The sequence below is a fragment of the Rhinoderma darwinii genome, chromosome 4 (assembly GCF_050947455.1).
Source record: "Rhinoderma darwinii isolate aRhiDar2 chromosome 4, aRhiDar2.hap1, whole genome shotgun sequence".
Lineage (NCBI taxonomy): Eukaryota > Metazoa > Chordata > Amphibia > Anura > Rhinodermatidae > Rhinoderma > Rhinoderma darwinii.
Genome location: NC_134690.1, coordinates 321133025 through 321155477, shown reverse-complemented (window position 1 = coordinate 321155477; position 22453 = coordinate 321133025). Strand labels below are relative to the sequence as shown.

Below are 22453 nucleotides of genomic sequence, written 5' to 3'. Positions count from 1 at the left end.
TGCAATCACCGCATTAAGGGGTTTCTAGCTCATCGGCAGACCTCACGATTAAATCGCGAGGTTTGCAGATGGCTAGCATGGCGATCTGAGGCCAAGTAATGGCCTCCGTGTCTGCCATGTACGGAAGCCTATCAGGATCAGCCTCCTGATAGACTTCCTGTCAGAGTGACAGGACATCACTGCCGTTCGCGATGCACACTGTCGATAACAGTGTCTGTGACACTGTCGGCGACAGTGTGCATCGAGAACCGGGAGGTCAGCTGTCCCTGACATCTGACACTCCACTAGTTGCCGATCAGCGGCTCATTGCCCGCATGTGCCGATCTCCGCATGTACAGGGTTTGTAGCACATCAGCAGCCCCCATGCAATTGTGGGGGCTGCTGATGCTTGTGATGGCACCCGGGGGCCAGACAATGGCCCCCGGGTCTGCCATGTATGCAAACCTATCTGGATCAGCCTCTGGCTGGTCCTCGTAGACTAACTGTTAGGCCTGATTTACACGAGCGTGTGCGTTTTGCGCGCGCAAAAAACGCTGCGTTTTGCGCGCGCAAAAGGCACTTGGCAGCTCCGTGTGTCATCCGTGTATGATGCGCGGCTGCGTGATTTTCGCGCAGCCGCCATCATAGAGATGAGGCTAGTCGACGCCCGTCACTGTCCAAGGTGCTGAAAGAGCTAACTGATCGGCAGTAACTCTTTCAGCACCCTCGACAGTGAATGCCGAACACAATATACACGAACCTGTGAATAAAAAAAGACTTTCATACTTACCAAGAACTTCCTGCTTCCCCCAGTCCGGGCTCCCGGCCGTTGCCTTGGTGACGCGTCCCTCTCTTGTCATCCGGCCCCACCTCCCAGGATGACGCCGCAGTCCATGAGACCGCTGCAGCCTGTGATTGGCTGCAGCCTGTGCTTGGCCTGTGATTGGCTGCAGCTGTCACTTGGACTGAACTGTCATCCCGGGAGGTCGGACCGGAGTTATCGGTAAGTCAGAACGTCTTTTTTTTTTTACAGGTTCATGGATTTTCGGAGCGGAAGTCACTGTCCATGGTGCTGAACCAGTTTAACGCTTTCAGCACCGTGGACAGTGACTGTCTCCTGACGTCGCGTATCCGAACATTTTTTACCGGTTTCGGTCAAAACGAGTTTGGCCGAACCCGGTGAAGTTCGGTGCGCTCATCTCGAATTTGACACTCCGTTTGGATGTTTATAAACAGAAAAGCACGTGGTGCTTTTCTGTTTACATTCAGGAGTTTGACAGCTCTTGCGCGAATCACGCAGTTCGCACGGAAGTGCTTCCGTGCGGCATGCGTGGTTTTCACGCACCCATTGACTTCAATGGGTGCGTGAGTGCGCGAAAAACGCACGATTATAGAACATGTCGTGAGTTTTTTTCTGCGCACACGCGCTGAGCGCAATTCACGCATCGTCTAAACTGCCCCATTGACTAATATAGGTGCGTACGACATGCGTGCAAAGCACGCGCGTCGCACGCGCGTATATTACGTTCGTGTAAATGAGGCCTTAGAGTGACTGTGACCAGTGGCGTAACTACCGCGGTAGCAGCAGTAGCGGCTGCTACGGGGCCCGGGGCTTGAGGGGGCGACACGCCCTCCCAAATGCCCGGTGGCGCCGCTAGCAGCCGTTATGGCTGCTACAGGGGTAGCACCGCTACTGTGGGGCCCGCGCCACCGAGCCTTACACAGGCACTCTCATGCCTATAGGTGTCGCTAGCACCGGAGGGGGCCCCGGTGCTAGCGGCAGCCAAATACATGTATTAGCACTGAATGGCCGGGCATGTTCCGTGCCTGACCATCCAGTGCCTTACAATGACACTGATTGGCTAGCGGCGCGATGACATCATCGCGCCGCTTCCATGCTTGGAAGGTGCTGATTGCGGGGCAAGTCATTCTGCCCCGCCAATCAGCGACATTGAAGGACGCTCATTCAGCTCCTGCAGACATGCTCAGAAGAGAGCATGTCTGCATCGCCAGTGAACAGCGTGGGAACCGGAGAATGTGAGTACGTCAACTTTATATATTTTTTTCCTCATAAAAATGTGAATGGCATTATCTATAGTGGGGGGGTCTATCTACAGGGGGGGGGTCGTCTTTATGTGGGCTATTATATATAGGGGGGTCTATATGTGGGGCAGTAGCTACAGGGGGGTCTATATGTGGGGCAGTAGCTACAGGGGGTCTATATGTGGGGGTGTGGGCCACTATATACAGGGGGGTCTATATGTGGGCCACTATATACAGGGGGGGTCTATATGTGGGGCACTAGCTACAGGGGAGGTCTGTATGTGGGGATGTGGGCCACTATCTACAGGGGGGTCTATATGTGGGGCAGTATATGTGAGACACTATAGAGGGGTGGGCTATATGTAGAGCACTATCTATAGGGGAGCTATTTTTTAGGGTACTTTCTATAGGTGTGGGCTATGTGTGGGACACTATATACAGGGGTGGGTTACCTGTGGGGCACTAGCAACAGGGTGGCTATATGTAGTGCACAGTCTACAGGGGTGGGCTATATGTGGGACAATATGTAGGTCACTATCTACAGGGGGCACTATCTACAGGGGGCACGGTGTGTGTGTGTGTGTGTGTGTGTGTGTGTGTGTGTGTGTGTGTGTGTGTGTGTGTGACAGTTATATTTAGATGTGTTGAGAATTTTAACTTTGTTTACAGGTGCAGAAATGTTTTAAAAGTGAGAAGCTGAAGACATCTAAACGGAAAACTGCAGAAATGGGTCATGCCCGGGAGAAATCCATCATAGATGTCTGAACCGGAGAGAGAAGAAAAGAACTAGAATCTGAGACGTCACCGGTGAGTCACTTAATGTAAATGTTTATTCTGCCTCTAATCAGTATTGTAGTCACTGTATGATCTGCAGCGAGATGATGGTGGTATGATTTTTTTTTTGTGAAACCGCATCTCCCAGCATATCCTTATCATTGTTTCGGCCATGCTGGGAGCTGTAGTTTTACGCCATACAAACCTATGCGCAGTGGCGTAACTACCGCTATAGAAGCCGTAGCGACTTCTACGGGGCCTGCAGCATGAGGGGGCCCGTGCCATGGCCGCAGGCTCCGCTAGCAGCCGCTATGGCTGCTACAGCGCGACGCCACTGAAGGGGTTGTTCCTACAAAAGACATGCATCCCCTAACCACAGGATAGGGGATACATGTGGGATCGCTGGGACGCCCAGCGATGAGGAGAACGGGGGACCGAAAGTCCCCCCTAAGTTCTCCATGACAAACCTCGGACTACCGTAGTCTGTCTGCAGCTCCATGGAAATGACTTGCGCACCGGTCGTGCTTGTGCGCATGCGTGACCAGCGCTCCTTTCATTTTTATTGAACTGCGCAGACGCCGGAAGTCCGAGGTTAGTCATGGAGAACTTCGGGGGACTTTCGGTCCCCCGTTCTCCTTATCGCTGCCAGCGATCACACATGTATCCCCTATCCTGTGGATAGGGGATGCATGTCTTTTGTAGGACAAACTATAGGCCGTTTTTTTTTTTTGGGGGGGTCTGTATGGCGTAATCTACAGAGGGGGTCTGTATGGCGTTATCTACAGGGGGCTGTGTATGGTGCTATCTATAGGGGGGCGCTGTGTGGTGGAATCTATAGGGAGGCACTATCTACAAGGGGGGGTTGTGTGATACCCAGCAGAGGGGGGGGGGGGCCCCAGTCAAAAGTTTGCTATGGGGCCCAGTCTTTCCTAGTTACGCCCCTGACTGTGACGTCACACTGACAGTTGGAATACGTTACACTAAGAAGGTAGTGTAATGTAATGTATTCTAGCAGCGATCAGAGCTGCAGGTAAAAAAATAAAGTGTAAAAAGTAAAGAAAAAATTGAAAAAAAAGTTAATAAAAATGTTTTACAAAAGTGTAAAAATAAGATTTTTTTTTCCTATAATAAGTCTCTTATTATAGGAAAAAAATGAAACCGTTAAAAAACAGCACACATATTTGGTATCACCGCGTTCGTAACGACCCAATCTATAAAACTATAATGTTATTTTTACCGCACGGTGAACGCCGCAAAAAAATAAACTAAAAACAATGCCAGAATTACTATTTTTTGGTCACCACCCCTCCCAAAATATAGAATAAAAAGTGATCAAAAAGTCGCATGTACCCGAAAATAGTACCAATAAAAATTACAACCCGTCTCGCAAAAAACAAGCCCTTAAACCGCTTTTTTGACTGAAAAATAAAAAAGTTACGGCTCTCAGAATATGGTGACACGGAAAATAAATTATTTTTATAAAGAAGTGATTTTATTGTTCAAACGCTGCAAAACATAAAAAAACTATATACATATGGTATCGCCGTAATCGTACCGACCCGCAGAATAAAGTAAAATTGACATTTATAGCGCATTATGAATGCTGTAAGAAATAAAGAATTTAAAACGCCAAAAATCACTGTTTTTGGCCACCAAAGCTCTAAATAAAATGTAATAAAAAGTGATCAAAAATTTGCATCTACCAAAAAATGGTACCAACAAAAACTACAGCTCGTCCTGCCAAAAATAAGCCCTCACACCTCTCAATTCATGGAAAAACAAAAAAGTTATGTCGTTTAGATGGCGTGGAGTGAAAAACTAAAATGGAAAAGCAAAAAAGGATCAGTCCTGCAAAGGTTAATTAATTTTTATTAAAAAAATAAATTATTACCACATGTGGGGTATTGTCGTACTCGGGAGAGATTGCGTTACAAATTTAGGGCGACTTTTTCTCCTTTATCCCTTGTGAAAATGAAAAAATTCAACATTTTAGTGGACAAAAATGTTTATATTCATTTTCACGGCCTAATTCTACTAAATTCTGAAAAAGACCTGTGTGGTATAAATGCTTACTAAACCCCTAGAAAAATTCCTTGAGGGGTCTAGTTTCCAAAATAGGGTCACTTTTGGGGTGTTTCCACTATTTTGTTCCCTCCAGGGGGTTGCAATTGCGACATGGCACTAAAAACCAATCCAGCAAAATCTGTGCTCCAAAATCCAAATGGCGCTCCCTCCCTTCTGAGCGCTGCCGTGGGTCGAAACAGCAGTTTATTACCACATATGGGGTATTTACGTAATCGGGAGAAGATGCTTTACAAATGTTGGGGTGAATTTTCTTCTTTATTCCTTGTAAATATTAAAAATGTCTATGTTATTTCAGAAAAAAAGTAGATTTTCATTTTCACAGACTAACTCCAATAAATATAGCAAAATACCTGTGGGGTCAAAGTGCTAACTATACCCCTAGATAAATTCCTTGAGGGGTCTAGTTTCCAAAATGGGGTCACTTTTGGGGAGTTTCCACTGTTTTGGCACCACAAGACCTCTTCAAACTCGACATGGTGCCTAAAATATAATCTAAAAATAAGCAGGCCCCAAAATCCTCTAGGTGCTCCTTTGCTCCTGAGGCCGGTGTTTCGGTCCATTACCGCACTAGGGCCACATGTGGGATATTCCTAAAAACTGCAGGACCTGGGCAATAAATATTGAGTTGTATTTCTCTGGTAAAACCTTCTGTGTTACACAATTTTTATTACAAATGAATTTCGCCCAAAAAAATTGAAATTTGTAAATTTCCCCTCTACTTTGCTTTATTTCCTGTGAAAGGGTTCAAATACTTTCTGAATGCTGTTTTGAATACTTTGAGGGGTGCAGTTTTTAAAATGGGGTCATTTATTGGGGTATTCTAATATATAAGGCCCTCAAAACCACTTCAGAACTGAACTGGCCCCTGTAAAAATAGCCTTTTGAAATTTTCTTGTAAATGTGAGAAATTGCTGCTAAAGTTGTAAGCCTTGTAACGTCCTAGAAAAATAAAAGGATGTTCAAAAAACGATGCAAATATAAAGTACACATATGGGAAATGGTAACTAGTGACTATTTTGTGTGGTATTACTATTGGTTTTACAAGCAGATTCATTTAAATTTAGAAAAATGCACATTTTTGCAAATTTTCTCTAAATTTTGGTGTTTTTCACGAATAAATATTGAATTTATCGACCAAATTTTTCAACTATCATAAAGTACAATATGTCACGAGAAAACAATCTCAGAATCGCTTGGATAGGTAAAAGCATTCAGGAGTTATTACCACATAAAGTAACACATGGCAGATTTGAAAAAATTGGCTGTGCCACAAGGCCAAAACAGGCTGCGTCCTAAAGGGGTTAATCCATCAGTCAGGTGCAACATTTCAGCTACACAATAGAGCCTTTCTCAAGCTAGTGAAAGCATGTGACATCAGCATATATATAAGAGAACTTAAATCAAGAAGTAATTGTATATCCAAAGTGTTTAACCATATATAAACATATACAATATAAATACAGTGTATGACAAATATACAACAATACAGTGATACAGATAGTGCATATAAGGCTTATAATGCGATATACACAAACATCGCTCATCAAAAAGTGTAAAAACAGTAGATCTGTAATTATACATAACCATTAATAGACATCACCTGTAAAAACAATCACATAAAAGACACTCACCATAATGGGACCGGCACAAAGTGTTTAACTACAAACCGCGCTAATCACGGCGTCCCTGGAGCGCTACTGTGCATGCCCGGGAAAACGAAGGGACCAGTCCGGTCCAGAAACACGTCGTCCTCTGAATTAAAGATTTCCTTGATCATACTTACCTGACTCCGTTCCTTATCCTCTTGAGCCTGGCGCCGATGCCCGTCATTAGACTGCAACTTTTTCTTGCCTTCCTATATATATCTTGTCCCAGGTACTAAGAAATTAGCACAGAGCGACCGCAGTGGGTGGCAGCCGGCAACCTACATTTTTCCACCTCATATATAGTCTCGGAGGAGCGCCGCCATTCCCTCATCTTTTTTGCTGCACAACTCGTCTACTATATGTGGGCGAGACATCACTCGATGTCAACCATTTTCTGACCAGGAGCTTTTACCCCCCTTCCTAACCAGGCCCATTTTTTACGTTTTAGCCATGTACCAATTTAAAAACAAATTGTTCTTCTTATTTTTCCAACCTACATGTATTTGGTCTTGTTTTTCTCAGAACATATTGGGCTTCCATATTGTGTAAAAAAAATAAAAGTTATATTTTACTATTTTTTTTTAAATATGGAAGGAAAAATGGAAAAAAAAGTTGAAAAAAAATGTGAATGTGTGATTATAGGTGATTTTTTTTACATCTGGTGCATGCCACTGGGTAAACACACCTACATATTTGGCAACTTCTGCCGACTTCAACGATACCAAATATGTGTGCATTTCTTAAACGCTAGGCGCAAGGTGGCGCAAACTGTATGGTGCGCAAGGTGGCGCAAACTGTATGGTGCGCAAACTGGCTTTTAGAGAAAAAATTTCCAATGCTGGTTCGCTGACACCATACGACCATTACAGATGTTGTGACGTTTCCAGCCCACAAAAACTGATAGCCTATCCTCAGGATATCAATATCTGATCGGTCAAGATCCGACACCTGGCACACCCGTCGCTCGGCTGTTTTGAAGGGGCCACAGTGCTCGTACGAGCACTGCTTCCCCTTCATTTCCATTACTGCTCACACTGTGAATCGCGGACACACTAGAGACAGCTGTATCACGGAGCTAAATGCCACCGAGAGCGTCAAACCTGCTAACTCTGCAGGACGTTCTGGAACGTCCCTGCAGTGTTAATTGCGGACCGCCCGGACGTTTATAGTCTGTGGGCGGTCCGCAAGTGGTTAAGACTCGTTTTAACTAACATCGTTACCCGATACGAAAGAAGAGGCTGGACCTTCTGGTCTAAAAACATTACACTAATCTTAAACATAGTGAACGTGACCATAAATTAATGATAATAGACCACATTCCTCCCGCTTCGACATGGTGGTAATAGGATTAGACTGCTTAAATCCCGATAGTTGCCGTGGATCCATAAGGCTTAATACCCTTAGACCACATCGTCTAAATGTCGATTTCCCTTTGGGTAATACTATCTTAAATGCCACTCCATATATCTCTTCTATTCCGTTCTAAAACAATCTCAGTGTAGGCTTTAATTTTACACTAAACTTTTGTCTAGTACTATTTTTAACTTTCACATTTCTGTTTATTCACAGATCACGCTATTGTGAAACATGGATGGGCTCACCGGAAATGAAACAGGCTAATGATAATTGTCTTTACTTTTAAATAAAAACTATTCATGGATTTTTGAGTCTAATGGTTATATTTTTCTGTATATGTCAGTGGTGTGATCACTTAACCCCTTCGGGACGAAGTCATTTTTTATTTTTCATTTTTCACCCCCCGCATTCCAAGAGTCATAACTTTTTTATTGTTCTGTCAATAGAGTGGTGTGAGGGCTTATTTTTTGCGGATGGAGTTGTAGTTTCTTTTGGTACCATTTATAGTTCCATATAATGGACTGGGACAACTGGAAAAAAAAATTTGCGGGCTGAAGTTGGAAAAAACTGTGATTCCTCAATTGTTTTTGGGGTTGCGTTTTTACGGTTTTCACTGTGCGGTAAAAACGACAACTTATCTTTATTCTGTGGCTCAATACGATTACGATGACACCAAATTCATATAGGTTTTTCTAAACTTTACTACTATTATTGCTAATAAACTCTTAGTTAAAAAAAATATATTTTGTGTGTCGCCACATTCTGAGTAATAACTTTTTTTTCACCGATTGAGCGGTGTGAGGGCTTATTTTTAGCAGGACGAGTTGTAGTTTTATCGGTACCATTATTTTGTACGTAGAACTTTTTGATCACTTCTTATTAAAAAAAATTTGAGAGCTCAGTTGACCAAAAAACAGCGATTTTGGCGTTTTACATTTTATGTTTTTATCGGCGTTCACCGTGCGTGGTAAATAACGCTATATTGTAATAGTTCAGACTTTAACGGACACAGCGATAAAAATTTAGCTTACTTATTTTATTTTTTTTTGTATTACTTTAGGGGGAAAATGGGACTTTTAATTTATTTTTTTCCCTACTAAAAACTTTTTCCCACACACTTTATTAGCCCCCCCCCCCCCTAGGGGACTTTAACCACTTTAATCACTCTTACAATATACTGCAATACTGACGTATTGCAGTATATCAACGTTTCTACAGGCATCTGTTAAGCCCTGCCACAGGCAGGGCTTAGCAGAGCCAGAGTGAAGGCAGCCCTGGGGGCCTTCATTAGGCCCCTGGGCTGCCATAACAACGGTCATCACCCCCCGATCTCACTCCGTGGGGCGATGAGCCCCCCTCTTGTCAACACCTCAGATTCTGCGGTTGCGATTGACCGCAGCATTTGACTGGTTAAACAGCCAGGAACAGTGCGATCGCTGCTCCCTGTTAGTCCGGGCAGCATATGCAGCGCTCCAAACATCACACCCGGACGTAATGGCACGTCAGGGTGCGCAACGGGGTTAAACATTATTGCCGTTTGGTATATGCAGGGCTTGTGAGTTGAATTAACAAGGATCAAGCAGAATGATTTGATATAAACCCCCATTTCCCCCCTCCTTTCTTCTTATTAAAGAGGCTCTGTCACCACATTATTAGTGCCCTATCTCCTACATAATGTGATCGGCGTTGTAATGTAGATAACAGTAGTGTTTTTTATTTAGAAAAACGATAAAGTTATGACCAATTTTAGATTTATGATAATGACTTTCTTAATGCCCAACTGGGCGTGTTTTAACTTTGGACCAAGTGGGCATTGTAAAGAGAATTGTATGACGCTGACCAATCAGCGTCATACACTTCTCTCCATTCATGTACTGAGCACATAGCGATCTTGCGATGTGCTGTCACTTACTCACACATTAACTTTACTGAAGTGTCTTGAGAGCCAGGACGCGATCTCTATTCACAATCCCGACACTTTGGTAACATTTGTGTCACTTAATCATACGAGATCCCGTTGTGCTGTCATTAAGTCCCACACAAACATTACCGAAATGTCGGGATTGTGAATAGACAACGCGTCCTGGCTGGAAACAATGTCTATTCACTCTCAAGACACTTCAGTAAAGTTAATGTGTGAGTAAGTGACAGCACATCGTGATCTCGCAAGAGTGTCATACACTTCTCTTTACAACGCCCACTTGGTCAAAAGCTAAAAAACGCCCAGATGGGCATTAAGAAAGTCATTAGCATAAATCTAAAAGAGGTCATAAGCTGGTCAAAATTGATCGTTTTACTAAATAAAAAAACATTGTTGTTATCTACATTACAGCGCCGATCACAATATGTAGGAGATAGGGCACTTATAATGTGGTGACAGAGCCTCTTTAAGCCTTGAATGATGTAGGCTCTATTAAATGTGGTATGGCATCCGACGAATCTTCACACAACCTATTTTTTTTTGTGGTTTTTACCATGGGCCTTAAAGTGGCCTCTACACTAATACTCTTGTACATTATTGAGTTGTGAGGTTTTAGGCACCTAGACATATTATAGATATGCCTGGTGTGCGTTTTCCTTGCCCGGGCACGATTTACTTTTTCCCTCGTGACTGAGGGGAGAGTGTATGGTGCGCTCCTGTTCGGTTTTGTGTTTACACTTATATGTGTTTTTCTTGGCTGCTCAGAAGGTTGTTTCTCCTTCTTAATGTCGGATGGTCCGATGTTTTGGATGCTATCCCACACACTGGTTATTTCTACATAAGTCATTTTGTGGGGTAATGGTTAAATATATTTTGGTCTAAATTATAGACTTTTTATTACAATAAGAGAGTTTCTGGACCTTTAACTATAAACAGATTAATTATATTGCACTTCCCTGCTTCTCACTTGCTTTTACACTTACTTCGCCTGTCAAATAGCAACATCGATGCTTGGTTCCTGTATGCCCTGTTCCAATATGGCCACTTAGTGAGTTTTTTTACATTTGCGCATGCGCAGACATACGCAATGGAGTGATATACTTATGACTTATTTATTTTTCCCGGGCATGCACAGTAGCGCTCCAGGGACGCCGTGATTTGCACGGTTTGCAGTTAAAGACTTTGTGCCGGTCCCATTATATTGAGTGTCTTTCATGTGATTTTGATTTTACAGGTGATGTCTATTAATAGTTATGTATAATTACAAATATTTATCTACTGTTTTTACACAATGTTTGTGTATATCGCATTATAAGCCTTATATGCACTATCTGTATCACTGTATTATTGTTGTATATTTGTCATACACTGTATTTATATTGTATATGTTTATATATGGTTAAACACTCTTTGGATATATAATTACTTCTTGATTCAAGTTCTCTTATATATCTGTTGATGTCACATGCTTTCACTAGCTTGAGAAAGGCTCTATTGTAGAGCTGAAACGTTGCACCTGACTGATGGATTATTAAAGCACTCATACTTTTTTTGCTACATCTCTGGAGTGCTGCCTGATTTTTGGATCCATATATCAGTAATAGGGAGAGAGAGCTCATTACTTTAGTAATAAGAGCAGATTGGCGTTTTGGGCACCTGAAAGGTACCACCGAAGATTGGTCTAATGTGGTGTTCAATATAAATTTAAAATCCCCACTCCAAATCAAATGTTAACACTGTAGTGTGAATAAGATATCATGTAGACTTCTAAAAAAAAATGCAATGGGATAGTCATTTGGAGCATAGAAATTAACAACACATTTTTTTATTTATAGAAAGTCCGAGTCGTGCTTTCTGTCACCCAAAGCGCAAAAAAAGTGCAGAGGTGCCACACAAAAAAGTGGCAAGAGGATCGAGGATCAATGATCCCCCCTTGCCGCAGCTTAGAAGGACCCAACAACACTCCAAGGCTTCTACCTTGGAGCCTGTATCTGGTTGCACCTCCCTTCCGAAGAAGGGAGGCCGGGTTGCAGGGGAAAAAGGAACCAGAAGGCCACACATTTTCCCCCTAGACCTTGGAAGGGTCCCAAAAGGGCACTGCATCCAAAAATCTTGTGACACACATGACAAACACACAGTGAAAAAACAAAATTAAATAAGTGAATGTGCGCTGTGATACAGCCTGGACATTCGCCAGATATAAAAAATCCTAATTTCCCAGTTAGAAGGCTGGGAAAATAAAGGTGTGTGCTCAAATAGCATGAAAGACAAGGACGTGCAATTGTGCCATCACTCAGTGGGTTCCCGCCCCCAGTGAGTGCAGGCACCCCAGGGTCACCACTCCTGAGGCACTTAGCAACTCGGACTTTCCAGCTATCCGAACGATAGCTTCAACCATGTGGTTCTCTGCCCCTCTCCATGGCGTTCTGTCATCCCACTACGATGGTGACCAATCCACCGGCAGGGATGATTACTAACCTCAGATAAGGACTCTACTACACATGATCTAAGTCAAAGGCCGATGAGCAAGAACCTGGCAAAAAAGTCCCAATCTCACCTTAGTGATCATGGTATCTCCTCTGTCAGGTAGAAATTAACAACACATATTGCAGTATCACGTAGGAGACCGAATAAGATCACATATCTTCCTTGGGAGTCAATTTTGGTGTCAGTGACCTGAAAGGGGAAGGAGTTCTTGATTAGAGTGGCAACTCCCTGAGACTTAGAAGGGAAGGTAGAAGAATAAAAGGTGGTATAACGGGGATGGAAATATTTGGGGTGGGATGTGGGTGTAAAGTGGGACTGTTTTAGACAGATAATATTGGGGATATGTTTAGGGTATGAAAGGAATGCTTTCCTTCTCTTCTGCATATAATTAAATACCCATACATTATGACTCAATACCCTAAACATAATGAGGGCTATAAAGATAGGGTTATGACCCCCTAGTACATGAAGATATACACAGTAGAATAATGTTATACAATAGGTAATGAGCAAGTGACCATAAAATTGCATATAAAGGCCCAAATGGGAAAAGGAGATCATAATAAACAAATAACAGATAACAATCGTCCATAGAATCTTCTGGAGATCATGTGAGCAGATAGTGCACCCCCCTGAGGGGAAACAGGTCTGCCACAATATGTCTCAAAAATGGGAGGAGCACAGTAACCGGCAGCAGTAAGCCTGGAAAAAACAAAACGCTTTTGGATATGTCATAAATGTCAGATAGATATGGGTCCCACCTCTGGGACCTGCACCTATCTTCAGAATGGGGCCCCCTAAACCCTGCTAAGCCGCTGTGTGTTGTGGCTAAATTAGGTGTTTTCTAACCATGAAAAACGTTATATGGTCGTGAGTTACGTAAACAGAGCAACTCGTGGAGCTACGCTGTTTACCTAAGTCTCATAGAACTTAATGGTAGTTATTGAAACAGCATAGCTCGCATGCTACGCTCCTTCTGTAACTGCCATTCACTACTATTGGAGTTACAGGAACAGCGTAACTCAGCAACTTACGCTGTTTACGTAACTCACAACCATATAACGTTTTTCATGGTCGGAAAACACCTCATTTAGCCGCAACACACAGGGGTTTAGGGGGACCCGTTCTGGAGATAGGTGCGGGTCCCAGAGGTGGGACCCGCATCTATCTGACATTTATTACATATCCTGTGGATGTGTCATAAATGTCTCTCATAGAAAAACTCCTTTAAGTAACATTTCAAAGGTGAGAGGGACCCATATAGGGTAATATACTCATCAGTGCAGTATGTCTGGATCAAGTCCCAAAGAATAAGCGACTTCAAGTCGTGAAAGGGTTGTCCGGCAGAGGGGAGGTTCTAGATCTAGGAGTCCAGGTCCTGACCGGTCTCGGGGGTCAATGAGGTGGAGCCGAGGAAGAATCTGACGGAATAATTGCACGTTGGGGGGCATCTCATTCCTCAGTGGGCGACTTGCCAGTCGAGGTTCTGCTGTTCACTCGAATTTGTGCCCGTTGCAGCGCCTGGCCTCTCATATCTTCTGCGCTGTAAAGTAGTTGGCGCCAGATCAACGTATAAGTCTACAGACGGTAGCATGTCCGATAAGGTCAACAGGTTTCTAGTTGCCAAGAGAATTTAATCCCTGGTCTCTGGATAATGAAATTTCAATATGACGTCCCGTGGAAGGTCTAGATTCATTAGTCGGGTAAAGATTCTGTGGACTCTGTCCATACGAAATAGCGTGGTACAAGTTTGACGAAGAAGGGTCCGGAATAGGGTGGTAAGAACCGATTCCAGATCCACAATAGTCTTCGGTAAGCCCCTAATCCTTAAGTCTCCCCTTCTTGATCTATTTTCTAGATCCTCTAATTTAAGTTCTAGTGCTTCGATCTGAGCGTGACAATTTATATCCTGGCGGTCTGTATCTGGGGCGTCCGCCATATCATCTGCTCTAGCCTCCATGTAGGAGACTCTTTGTCCCACATTGTGTATTTGCTAGAGAATTCTGCAATGGCCTGTAATAGTTCAGTCCGAAATAGTTGCGCAATGTTTCAGGAATAGTTCATCGTTCTCTGGGAGAACAGCCGCGGCTGGTGGTGATAGAGGCGGGGATGAACTCGCCAAGGAAGGTGTTTTACTGAGAGCTGTGGCGGCCTGGTCAGCCGTGAAGGAGTACCGCATGGCTCGGAAGATCTCCGGTATTGTTTGGGAAGGGGCTGGAGTTACCGATCCCTTGGGCTTGGATGTGTTCGTCGTCCGGGTCATAGTGTGCCTTAGTGGACGTTTTTAGTTGCGGTTAAGCTGTAAAAAACAGCGCTGAGACGGCTTTTTCAGTGCTGTCGTTGCGAAGCTCACATCAGGTGCGTCCTGCTGTCTGAGCCTCGCGCATGCGTCTCCTAATTGTCTTTTTAGACGCATTTGAGCAATACAAAAAATATTAGTTGCACAGGTTGACATATCCTTTAACACACCCTGTTGACAATTTATACATACATTTCCAGCAGGAATAACAGAAATCTGCATTTAGCCAATTCTAAGTAAAGGTGTTCAATGGGGGTTACTGTATGGGGGTACTAAAACAGATATAATATGTTAGAAGAGCTCACAGATCCTCTATAAACTCAATGAATATTCACTTGTATTGATGTCAAGAATACTAAAGGGGTTTTCCAAGACTGTAAAATTGATGACCTATCCTCAGTCCCTACCAAGCCCCACATCCCCTGGTAATGCAGCTCACAGTAGAGCTGCAGTATTATGTACAGCCACAACAGTATGTATGACAGTTTTTTTTTTGTTTTTTTTGAAGGCTCGAGTTGTACTCTCTATCACCCAAAGTGCAAAAAAAGTGCACAAAGGATGCAGTCTATCTCGGTCAGCCCTTCTCCTAAGGGCTGATTCAGACGTGCGTGGCGTTTTTGCGCACGCAAAACACACAGCGTTTTGCCTGCGCAAAAGCCACTTACCTGCTCCGTGAGGCAGCATCATATGATGCGCAGCTGCGTGGTTTTCGCACAGCCGCCATCATTATGACATGCCATTCGGATGTTTGTAAACAGAAAAGCACGTGGTGCTTTTCTGTTTTCATTCATCCTTTTGACAGCTGGTGCGCGAAACAGGCAGTTCGCACGGAAGTGCTTCCGTGCGACCTGCGTGGTTTTCATGCATCTATTGACTTCAATGGGTGCGTGATGCACAAAATATGTTGAGATATTGACCATGTCACGCTTTTTGCGCAGCGGACAAACGCTGCGCAGAAAGTACGGACTGTCTGTACTGCCCCATAGACTTGTATTGGTCTGTGCGTGGCGCGCGAAAACCACGCGGCCCGCACGGACGCAATACACGTTCGTGTGAATCCAGCCTAAAAGAGAGGCTCCGCATAACCATCCCCCGACCCTTCCAACCACTGGCCAAAAGGATCGATGGTCCCTCCTTGCCAAAGCTCAGGAAGACCCAACAACACTCCTAGCCTTCTACCTGGGTTGCCACCCCAGTGTCCACCAAGGAGCTTGTATCAGGTTTGCACCCCCCTCAGAAGAGGAAGGCCAGGGTTGCAGGGGAAGTCGGAACCATTATGGCCACACGTCTTCCCCCTAGACCTCGGGAGGGTCCCAAAAGGGTACCGCATCCCACAAACGTGACATACACAATTAAATAAGTGAATGTGTGCTGTGATACAGCCCAGACATTCGCCAGATATAAAAAAAATACTAATTTCCCAGCCAGAGGGCTAGGAAAATAAAATTGTGTGCTTAAAAGAGTGAAAGACAGTTGCGTGCAAATGTGCCATCACACAGTGGGATTCCACCCCCAGTGAGTTCAAGCACCCCAAGGTCACCACTCCTGGGGCACTTAGCAACTCTGGCTTTCAAAATATCTGACCCTTGGCTTCAACCTTGTGGTTCTCTGCTCCTCTCCTCGGCCTTCTATCATCCCTCTACCATGGCCCCCTACCACGGGCAGGGGATGATTACTAACCTCCGATAAGAGCAGCTACTGCACTTGATCTTAGCCAAAAAGTCGAGAAGCAAGAAGCTGGCCGGAAAGTTCCACTCTCACCTTAGTGATCATGTTATCTCCCCTGCCAGGTAAGTATGTATGACACTGTGCCCGAGTAACCAATAAAGGAGTCACGACGATGTGTTGTGAATGAGGAGTGTGATTTCCGACCATGAATTATGGAAACAGTGTAGCTGAGCTATGCTGTTTCCGTAACTCCCATAGTAGTAAATGTCAGTTGCGGAAGAAGCGTAACATGCGAGCTACGCTTTTTCCGTAACTATAAAACCGGAAACCTGCCGGAATGGTGACAAACGGAAACCATTAGCAATGTTTCCATCACCATTGATATCAATGGTGATGCAAATGGAAGCTAAGGTTTCCATTTGACTTTCCGTTGAGGGGCTTCACCCGACGGAAACCTCCAACGGAACCCCTGAACGGAAAGCCAACGCTGATGTGAACCGGCCCTAACTCCTTACAATTTTACAGCCCAATTCATCTCACAGCCCTCAGAGACCTATCACCTAACTAAGCTTTTTCATTTAAATATTCTCTCCATGTCAGATGGCTCACATAGACCTACAGGGCTACAACATTTCAGAGTGTGTGCCTATCCGATCCTTTTGTTAAGGTTACTATTTCCATGGTATATTAGTGAGTTAAACTTGATCCTAATGTCAGACAACTCAGGGAAGGACATTATAAAATGTGGGGGAAAAAACTGCATGTGTTTAAGATAAGAAACCAACTTTTCTAAATTTTGCATTCAGGGAGTGAATGAACGATATAAAACAATTCGGTGCAAAGGTCTCTAAACCATGCCCTAATTATTGTCCTTAGGTGGGCATTTTGCAGAATATTAACCCATAATGACATACATATTAGTCCTTCTCAATGAATTAGAATATCATCAAAAAGTTTTATTGAATTTATTACATTTATTTCAGTAATTCAATTCAAAAGGTGAAACTCATATTATATAGATTCATTACACACAGAGTGATCTATTTCCAGCATTTTTTTATTTTAATGTTGATGATTATGGCTAACAGTTAATGAAAACCCAAAACTTAAGTCTCTCAGAAAATGTGAATATTGGGTAAAAGTTCAAGATTGTAGACTCATGGTGTCACACTCATCATCACAAAACACCTGCAAAGGTTTCCTAAGCCTTTAAATGGTCCAACAGTCTGGTTCAGTAGGCTACACAATCATGGGGAAGACTGCTGACTTGACAGTTGTCCAGAAGTCAGTCATGGGCACCCTTCACAAGGAGGGTAAGCCACAAAAGGACATTGCTAAAGAAGCTGGCTGTTCACAGAGTGCTGTATCCAAGCATATTCATGGAAAGTTGCGAGGGAAAAAGGAAAAACTGTGGTAGAAAAAGGTGCACAAGCAACAGGGATAACCGCAGCCTTGAAAGGATTGTCAAGAAAAGGCCATTGAAGAAACTGTGGGAAATTCACAAGGAGTGGACTGCGGCTGGAGTCAGTGCTTCAAGAGCCACCACACACAGACGTATACAGGACATGGGCTACAACTGTCGCATTCCTTGAGACAATGTCAGAAGCGTCTTACCTGGGCTAAGGAGAAAAAGGACTGGTCTGTTGCGAAGTGGTCCTATTTTCAGATGAAAGTAAATTTTGAATTTCACTTGGAAATCAAGTTGCCAGAGTCTGGACGAAGAGTGGAGAGGCACTCAATCCAAGTTGTTTGCAGTCCAGTGTGAAGTTTCCAGTCATTGATGGTTTGGGGAGCCATGTCATCTGCTGGTGTTGGTCCACTGTGTTATATCAAATCCAGAGTCAACGCAGCCGTCTACCAGGAAATTTTAGAGCACTTCATGCATCCCTCTGCTGACATGCTTTATGGAAATGCTGATATTATTTTCCAGCAGGATTTGGCACCTGCCCACACTGCCAAAAGAACCAATACCTGGTTTAATAACCACAGTATCACTGTGCTTGATTGGCCAGCAAACTCACCCTACCTAAACTCCATAGAGAATCTATGGGGTATTGTCAAGTGGAAGATGAGAGACACCAGACACAACAATGCAGATGAGCTGAAGGCCGCTATCAAAGCAACCTGGGCTTCCATAACACCTCAGCAGTGCCACAGGCTGATCGCCTTCAGGCTAAGCCGCAGTGATGCAGTAATTAATGTAAAAGAAGCCCCGACCAACTATTGAGTGCATATACTGTACATACTTTTCAGTAGGCCAACATTTCAGTATTAAAAATCATTTTTGAAATTGGGCTTATTAATTTTTTGAGAGCCAAAATTTTGGGTTTTCATTAACTGTTAGCCATACATAATCATCAACATTAAAAGAAAAAAATGCTGGAAATAGATCACTCTGTATGTATTGAATCTATATAATATATGAGTTTCACTTTTTGAATTGAATATATGTGGTGGCAGGGTAGGAAGTAGTATGAAGCAGGCTCCATATGCTGCGGGTGTCACCTGGCATGTTTAAGTCTCCTAGTGTGACAAAAAAAATAAATTGTAAAAGTAAACGTAATAAAGTATTGGACAATGCAGAAAAAATGTTAAAGTTAAAAAAAAAAATGTCACATTTTGTATTACACATTATTGGAATTGCCCTGTATGTAATGATCCAAACGATTAAAATATAATGTTATTTATCCCGTACAGTGAACGCTGTATAAAAGTAAATAAGTTGCCAGAATTACTTATTTTTGGGACACCTCACTTTCCAAAAATAAAATGGAATAAAAAGTGATCAAAAAGTCCCCCAAAATGGTAGCAATAGAAAACTACAGCTTGCCCCGAATAAAAAAAAGTTATGGCTCTGAGAAGAAAAAAGTAATCAAAAAGTTGCATGTAACCCAAAGGGCAAGGGCGATTAATCTAATTAATTCGATTAATTCGCCCTCAAGGGCTCTCATGATTATTGTTTTTTTAAAAAAAAGTATTTCCAGAGGTTAAAAATTGTTCCGTACAATTATTATAGCAATATATGGTAAAAAGTTATTTATATAAAGAAAATACATTTTAATTTATTTAAATAATCTTATATATATTTTCGAAAGTTTGTTTGAAGCCCGATTTTTCATTGGTTTAAAATCAGGGAATATCTATTTTTGATTGGACAGAGGATCAGTTACCCGTAGCAACCAATCAGAGATCAGCTTTTATTTCTCAACTTGCATTGGAAAGATGAAAGCCGTGATCTGATTGGATGTTGTGGGTAACTGCCTCATGTCCGCTGGGGTTTCTGTACAGGAGGAGGCCGGCTTTCTGACAGGATTGAGGCTGTGGCAGACATGACAGATGTTTCCAGTCAGCGGCACAGGTGCAGACTTCCTCTCATTACCACACAGAATCCTGTCAGGAGCTGCAGCCATAGCACAGGCCTCTCTTCCCTGCGGACAGAAAACGCACTACTGGTTGTACAGTGAGAGACATTACTGACCAGTATAAATAACGGATAGGAATCTACTGTGACAGGGATGTGGTGTCAAATCTCTGCGTTTTATGTGCGATGTTTCTGTGTTGTATGGGTGAGAACTGAGACTGTCTTTATGGGGGGGGGGTGTTACTGTGACTGTCTTTATATGGGGGGGGTCACTGTGACTATCTATATGGGTTGGTCACTGTGACTGTCTTTATATGGGGGGGCACTGTGACTGTCTTTATATGGGGGTCACTGTGACGGTCTATATGGGGGTCACTGTGACGGTCTATATGGGGGTCACTGTGACTGTCTATATATGGGGCGTCACTGTGACTGTCTTTACATGGGGGGGGTTTAATTGTACAAATTAAAAATTCGAAAGCAATGGAATAGAAACATGCAGTCCTAAATCAACACAATATACGGTCTGGTTTACACGTGCGTGTGCGTTTTGCGCACGCAAAAAACACGGCATTTTGCGTGCGCAAAAGGCACTTAACAGCTCCGTGTGTCATCAGCGTATGATGCGCGGCTGCGAGATTTTCGCGCAGCCGCCATCATTATGACACTCCTTTTGGATGTTTGTAAACAGAAAAACACGTGGTGCTTTTCTGTTTACATTCAGAGTTTGACAGCTGTTGCGCGAATCACGCTGTTTGCACGGAAGTGCTTCCGTGTGACCGGCGTGATTTTCACGCACCCATTGATTTCAATGGGTGCGTGATGCGCGAACAGCGCACAAATATAGGACATCTCGTGAGTTTTTTTCAGCGGACTCACGCGGAGCAAAACTCACGGACTGTCTGCATGCCCCCATAGACTTACATAGGTCCGTACGACACGAGTGAAAAGCACGCGTGTCGCACGGACGTATATCGTGCTCGTGTAAACGAGGCCTAAATCTGTAATGAATATATGGCTTCATTTGATTTCTTTTATGCTTCCAATAACATTATTTACACTCTCTAGCAATTAAATTCATATAGAGAGGTAGCAATTAAATTCATACTGAGAGGTATTTAAATAGTGAGCTTTTATTCTATCTATACCGTAAGTCAACCTCCCGAGCAATGCCGGGTATAAAAGCTAGTTTGTTAACCCTTTCAAGACCGAGCTCATTTTGGCCTTCAGGACCAGCCCCATTTTTTTCAAATCTGACATGTTTTACTTTATGTGGTAATAACTCCGGAATGCTTTTGCCTATCCAAGCGATTCTGAGATTGTTTTCTCGTGACATATTGTACTTTATATTAGTGGAAAAATTTGGTCAATAAATTCATTTCTTATTTGTGAAAAACACCAAAATTTTGAGAAAATTTGAAAAATTATGATTTTTCGAATTGTAAATGTATCTGATTGTAAAACAGATAGTAATACCACACAAAATAGTTACTATTTCACATATTCCATATGTCTACTTTATATTTGCATCGTTTTTTGAACATTATTTTATTTTTCTAGGACGTTACAAGGTTTAGAACTTTACCAGCAATTTCTCACATTTTCAAGAAAATTTCAAAAGGCGATTTTTACAGGGACCAGTTCAGTTCTGAAGCGGCTTTGAGGGCCTTATATACTAGATAGACCCCATAAATCACCCCATATTAAAAACTGCACCCCTCAAAGTATTCAAAACAGCATTCAGAAAGTTTCTTAACCCTTTAGGCGTTTCACAGGAATTAAAGCAATGTAGAGGGGAAATTGACAAATTTTATTTTTTTTGCTGCAATTCATTTGTAATACATTTTTTTCTGTAACACAGAAGGTTTTACCAGAGAAATGCAACTCAATATTTATTGCCCAGGTCCTGCAGTTTTTAGAAATATCCCACATGTGGCCCTAGTGTAATAATGGACTGAAATACCGGCCTCAGACGCAAAGGAGCACCTAGTCGATTTTGTGGCCTCCTTTTTTTAGAATATATTTTAGGCACCATGTCGGGTTTGAAGAGGTCTTGTAGTGCCAAAACAGTGGAAATGCCCCAAAAGTGACACGGTTTTGGAAACTGCACCCCTCAAGGAATTTATATAGGGGTATAGATAGCATCTTAACCCCACAGGTCTTCTGCTATATTTATTGGAGTTTGCCTGTGAAAGTGAAAATCTACTTTTTTTCTGAAAAAATATTTAAAAAAAAGATATTTGCAAGGAATAAAGAATAAAAAGCACCCCAAAACTTGTAAAGCTACTTCTCCCGATTACAGCAATACCCCATATGTGGTACTAAACTGCTGTTTGGAACCACGGCAGAGCTCAGAAGGGAAGGAGCGCCATTTGGATTTTGAAGCTCAGATTTTGCTGGATTGGTTTTCAGTGCCATGTCGCGTTTGCAAAGCCCTGGAGTGACCCCATTTTGTAGACTACACCCCTCAAGGAATTTTTCTAGGGGTATAGTTAGCATTTTGACCCCACAGTTTTTTTGCTGAATTTAGTGGAATTAGGCCGTTTAATTTTTACAATGAATAAAGGAGAAAAATCACCCCAAAATTTGTAAAGCAATTTGTCCTGATTACAGCAATACGCCATATGTGGTAATAAACTGCTGTTTGGACCCACGGCAAGACTCAGAAGGGAAGGAACAATATTTGGCTTTTGAAGCTCAAATTTGGCTGGAATGGTTTTCGGGTGTCATGTCGCATTTGCAAAGCCCCTGAGGTATCAAAACAGTGGAAACCCCCCAAAAGTCCCTTTAGGGGACTGGAACAAGCGATCATTAGGTCGCTGGTACAATACACT

General features: G+C 43.0%; 1 long non-coding RNA gene across 2 annotated transcripts in view; it reads left to right on the top strand.

Annotated features, from left to right (window-relative positions):
* LOC142761228 (uncharacterized) overlaps positions 1-8524 on the top strand; it is a 36628-nt gene extending 28104 nt beyond the window's left edge. For both annotated transcript variants that reach the window (XR_012883566.1, XR_012883567.1), the window contains exons 2-3: positions 2692-2829; positions 8097-8524. This is a non-coding gene — a long non-coding RNA (uncharacterized LOC142761228). The remainder of the gene's footprint in view (positions 1-2691; positions 2830-8096) is intronic.
* The last annotated feature ends 13929 nt before the right edge of the window (positions 8525-22453 follow it).